Source organism: Oncorhynchus keta, chromosome 30, assembly GCF_023373465.1.
Source record: "Oncorhynchus keta strain PuntledgeMale-10-30-2019 chromosome 30, Oket_V2, whole genome shotgun sequence".
Lineage (NCBI taxonomy): Eukaryota > Metazoa > Chordata > Actinopteri > Salmoniformes > Salmonidae > Oncorhynchus > Oncorhynchus keta.
In genome coordinates, this window is record NC_068450.1 from 12,148,154 (window position 1) to 12,154,153 (window position 6,000).

Genomic DNA, 6,000 nt, shown 5'->3' on the forward strand with positions numbered 1-6,000 from the left:
CTCCACAACAGTCGATGAGAATGGGAACCTGCTCCACAACAGTCGATGAGAATGGGGACCTGCTCCACTACAGTCTATGAGAATGGGGACCTGTTCCACTACAGCCCTGTCGATGAGAATGGGGACCTGCTCCACTACAGCGTTGTACATTCTAGCTGTTGCATTCTAACACCCTCAATGTTCAACATGCCATTAAAACAGGAGATATGATTGGATGTTTCCACTGCTCAGCCATCTGTGTCATTCCAGAGGCTTGGAGACGTTCAGAGCACTTTATTAGCCAATCAGAAAGCTTGATTTTCCAATTGGAACAATTGTATGACACAGTGGTAGTGTGTCATAAGTGAAATCGGAATGTTTCTTGTTTTCAGGGATACAGTATTATTAACCTGACTTCTGTTTCCCCTGATAAACAGAAGTGGGGACCCAGCTGTGTGTGTTTCTACGCATGCTACATTAGGTTAGCCACACCATCAGCCACATGTTCCTTCACCAAACCTTCACCATTATTTCAAATGCTTCATCTGGGTTTGATTGAGCTTGCCTGGCGCAATGGAACCAATAGAATAGTTGCAAAAGTCCCTGGTCTGTTCTTGACTAAAACGTGTGTTTCCCTCTTCCCTTTGTAGTGCACTAGTTTTGACAGAGCCCTATGAGACCTGGTCAAAAGTAGTGCACTTTAAATAGTGTGCCATTTACGACATTGTCGGTGTCTTTATTGCTGCCAGATTCTGAGGTCTCACCAGAGAACATGACAGATCTACAAATAAATGCAAGTGTTTTCCCCAGGTGAATAAATGTCATCCAACGCAGATAGGCTGACTGATGAAGAGTAATGCTGGTCTGACTGATGAAGAGTAATGCTGGTCTGACTGATGAAGAGTAATGCTGGTCTGACTGATGAAGAGTAATGCTGGTCTGACTGATGAAGAGTAATGCTGGTCTGACTGATGAAGAGTAATGCTGGTCTGACTGATGAAGAGTAATGCTGGTCTGACTGATGAAGAGTAATGCTGGTCTGACTGATGAAGAGTAATGCTGGTCTGACTGATGAAGAGTAATGCTGGTCTTACTGCAAGATCTCATTCCACAAATTGGCTGTTATAGATTTTCTACAGTGTAGCTACCGAAGATGTTTGCGTTTTCAAACACTTGACATTTGTGTGGGTGTGTGTCTGATCTTGTTGTCTCTCTTAAGCATCCTAACGCCCCCCTCCCTGCCTCCCTCCCTCTCTCCCTCTCTCTCCAGTCTGCTCTCAGTTCTCCCGAGGGGTCTATGCCATCTTCGGCTTCTACGATAAAAAGTCTATGAACACCCTGACGTCATTCTGTGGTGCGCTGCACACCTCCTTCGTCACGCCCAGTTACCCCACCGACAACGAGGTGCAGTTTGTCATCCAGATGAGACCTGCACTGCGTGGGGCCGTCCTCAGCCTGCTGTCACACTACAAGTGGCAAAAGTTTGTCTACCTCTACGACACTGACAGAGGTAGGTGCCATGCCATCACAGGCCTTGATATAGTTCAGGGTGTGAGGTAAACACACAGACAGAGGTAGGTGCCATGCCATCACAGGCCTTGATATAGTTCAGGGTGTGAGGTAAACACACAGACAGAGGTAGGTGCCATGCCATCACAGGCCTTGATATAGTTCAGGGTGTGAGGTAAACACACAGACAGAGGTAGGTGCCATGCCATCACAGGCCTTGATATAGTTCAGGGTGTGAGGTAAACACACAGACAGAGGTAGGTGCCATGCCATCACAGGCCTTGATATAGTTCAGGGTGTGAGGTAAACACACAGACAGAGGTAGGTGCCATGCCATCACAGGCCTTGATATAGTTCAGGGTGTGAGGTAAACACACAGACAGAGGTAGGTGCCATGCCATCACAGGCCTTGATATAGTTCAGGGTGTGAGGTAAACACACAGACAGAGGTAGGTGCCATGCCATCACAGGCCTTGATATAGTTCAGGGTGTGAGGTAAACACACAGACAGAGGTAGGTGCCATGCCATCACAGGCCTTGATGTAGTTCAGGGTGTGAGGTAAACACACAGACAGAGGTAGGTGCCATGCCATCACAGGCCTTGATATAGTTCAGGGTGTGAGGTAAACACACAGACAGAGGTAGGTGCCATGCCATCACAGGCCTTGATATAGTTCAGGGTGTGAGGTAAACACACAGACAGAGGTAGGTGCCATGCCATCACAGACCTTGATATAGTTCAGGGTGAGGTAAACACACAGACAGAGGTAGGTGCCATGCCATCACAGGCCTTGATATAGTTCAGGGTGTGAGGTAAACACACAGACAGAGGTAGGTGCCATGCCATCACAGGCCTTGATATAGTTCAGGGTGTGAGGTAAACACACAGACAGAGGTAGGTGCCATGCCATCACAGGCCTTGATATAGTTCAGGGTGTGAGGTAAACACACAGACAGAGGTAGGTGCCATGCCATCACAGGTCTTGATGTAGTTCAGGGTGTGAGGTAAACACACAGACAGAGGTAGGTGCCATGCCATCACAGGCCTTGATATAGTTCAGGGTGTGAGGTAAACACACAGACAGAGGTAGGTGCCATGCCATCACAGGCCTTGATATAGTTCAGGGTGTGAGGTAAACACACAGACAGAGGTAGGCGCTCTTGAAGTAGTTTTTGACTGCAAAATCATTGATAATAGTAGATATTGTTACGTAATTTAACATACAATACAGACTGCGGTAGGTAAGGTTTGACAGGCTGGGTCTACCATAGACTTTGACATGGTTTGGTTGTATTGACTCTTAGGGGTGCCCTTGAAACAGTTGACATTGTCAACGTTGATAATATTCATGGCCAAAACGACAAAGTATACTGTACATGATCTAGTGTGCTGGAACATTACCTACTTGAAACAAGGAAGTGGGTGACATTCTATAAGCACTGTGTATTGTAATCTACAGGCCATTCACCAACTCCATCTTCTTTATAAATGGAAGAAATGTATGTTGTTGTAACTAAGCTTTGGATGCAGTATGTCATTGGTAGTAATCTTTGGATGCAGTATGTCATTGGTAGTAATATTTGGATGCAGTATGTCTTGGTAGTAATCTTTGGATGCAGTATGTCATTGGTAGTAATCTTTGGATGCAGTATGTCATTGGTAGTAATCTTTGGATGCAGTATGTCATTGGTAGTAATATTTGGATGCAGTATGTCTTGGTAGTAATCTTTGGATGCAGTATGTCATTGGTAGTAATCTTTGTATGCAGTATGTCATTGGTAGTAATATTTGAATGCAGTATGTCTTGGTAGTAATCTTTGTATGCAGTATGTCATTGGTAGTAATATTTGGATGCAGTATGTCTTGGTAGTAATCTTCGGATGCAGTATGTCATTGGTAGTAATCTTTGGATGCAGTATGTCTTGGTAGTAATCTTTGGATGCAGTATGTCATTGGTAGTAATCTTTGGATGCAGTATGTCATTGGTAGTAATGTTTGGATGCAGTATGTCACAGTAACTAAGCTTTGGATGCAGTATGTCACCATAACTAAGCTTTGGGTGCAGTATGTCACCGTAACTAAGCTTTGGGTGCAGTATGCCATTGTAACTAAGCTTTGGATGCAGTATGCCATTGTAACTAAGCTTTGGATGCAGTATGCCATTTTAACTAAGCTTTGGATGCAGTATGCCATTGTAACTAAGCTTTGGATGCAGTATGCCATTAACTAAGCTTTGGATGCAGTATGCCATTGTAACTAAGCTTTGGATGCAGTATGCCATTGTAACTAAGCTTTGGATGCAGTATGCCATTATAACTAAGCTTTGGATGCAGTATGCCATTATAACTAAGCTTTGGATGCAGTATGCCATTTTAACTAAGCTTTGGATGCAGTATGCCATTGTAACTAAGCTTTGGATGCAGTATGTCACCGTAACTAATCTTTGGATGCAGTATGCCATTGTAACTAAGCTTTGGATGCAGTATGCCATTGTAACTAAGCTTTGGATGCAGTATGCCATTTTAACTAAGCTTTGGATGCAGTATGCCATTGTAACTAAGATTTGGATGCAGTATGCCATTGTAACTAAACTTTGGATGCAGTATGCCATTGTAACTAAGCTTTGGATGCAGTATGCCATTGTAACTAAGCTTTGGATGCAGTATGCCATTGTAACCAAGCTTTGGATGCAGTATGCCATTGTAACTAAGCTTTGGATGCAGTATGCCATTAACTAAGCTTTGGATGCAGTATGCCATTGTAACTAAGCTTTGGGTGCAGTATGCCATTGTAACTAAGCTTTGGATGCAGTATGCCATTATAACTAAGCTTTGGATGCAGTATGCCATTATAACTAAGCTTTGGATGCAGTATGCCATTTTAACTAAGCTTTGGATGCAGTATGCCACCGTAACTAAGCTTTGGATGCAGTATGTCACCGTAGCTAATCTTTGGATGCAGTATGCCATTGTAACTAAGCTTTGGATGCAGTATGCCATTGTAACTAAGCTTTGGATGCAGTATGCCATTGTAACTAAGCTTTGGATGCAGTATGCCATTGTAACTAAGCTTTGGATGCAGTATGCCATTGTAACTAAGCTTTGGATGCAGTATGCCATTGTAACTAAGCTTTGGATGCAGTATGCCATTGTAACTAAGCTTTGGATGCAGTATGCCATTATAACTAAGCTTTGGATGCAGTATGCCATTATAACTAAGCTTTGGGTGCAGTATGCCATTGTAACTAAGCTTTGGATGCAGTATGGTAATAAGCTTTGGATGCAGTATGCCATTATAACTAAGCTTTGGATGCAGTATGCCATTATAACTAAGCTTTGGGTGCAGTATGCCATTGTAACTAAGCTTTGGATGCAGTATGCCATTGTAACTAAGCTTTGGATGCAGTATGCCATTGTAACTAAGCTTTGGATGCAGTATGCCATTGCCTTAATGTGTTGATTAATCTCTGTTTAATCATGGTGTAAGTTTTGGCTTGTTTCTCGTCTTAAATTAGCTGTGTGCTACAGCTGTTGTTGCTGCAGTCGAGCTGATATTACAGAGTGGAAACTACGCTCTATACCTTTAGGGGATAGTTATTTGTATTAATAAAGAGTTATTGTGCTGTTTCTTAGATGTTAGGTGTGTGTGTGTGTGTGTGTGTGTGTGTGTGTGTGTGTGTGTGTGTGTGTGTGTGTGTGTGTGTGTGTGTGTGTGTGTGTGTGTGTGTGTGTGTACGTGTGTTGTGTACGTCCCGACAGTAGTGTAGACAGTAGCACGTGTGTGTGTGTACGTGTTGTGACAACATCATGTCTGTTTCCCTCCTCAGACAACATGTAGCATCATGTCTGTTCCCTCCCGACAGTAGCATCATGTCTATTCCCTCCTCTAGACAGTAGCATCATGTCTGTTCCCTCCTCTAGACAGTAGCATCATGTCATCATGTCTGTTCCCTCCTCTAGACAGTAGCATCATGTCTGTTCCCTCTAGACAGTAGCATCATGTCTGTTCCCTCCTCTAGACAGTTGAATCATGTCTGTTCCCACCTCTAGACAGTAGCATCATGTCTGTTCCTCCTCTAGCATCATGCATCATGTTAGCATCCTATTCTCCTCTAGACAGTAGCATCATGTCTGTTCCCTCCTCTAGACAGTAGCATCATGTCTATTCCCTCCTCTAGACAGTAGCATCATGTCTATTCCCTCCTCTAGACAGTAGCATCATGTCTATTCCCTCCTCTAGACAGTAGCATCATGTCTATTCCCTCCTCTAGACAGTAGCATCATGTCTATTCTCCCCTCTAGACAGTAGCATCATGTCTATTCCCTCCTCTAGACAGTAGCATCATGTCTGTTCCCTCTTGACAGTAGCATCAGTAGACATCATCATGTCTATTCCCTCTAGACAGTAGCATCATGTCTATTCCCTCTAGACAGTAGCATCATGTCTGTTCCCTCTAGACAGTAGCATCATGTCTGTTCCCTCCCCTCTAGACAGTAGCATCATGTCTATTC

At 43.7% G+C, this 6,000-nt stretch overlaps 1 pseudogene; it reads left to right on the forward strand.

Annotated features, from left to right (window-relative positions):
- Positions 1 to 6,000, forward strand: part of LOC127913897 (glutamate receptor 3-like) — a 267,990-nt pseudogene that overhangs the window by 76,936 nt on the left and 185,054 nt on the right.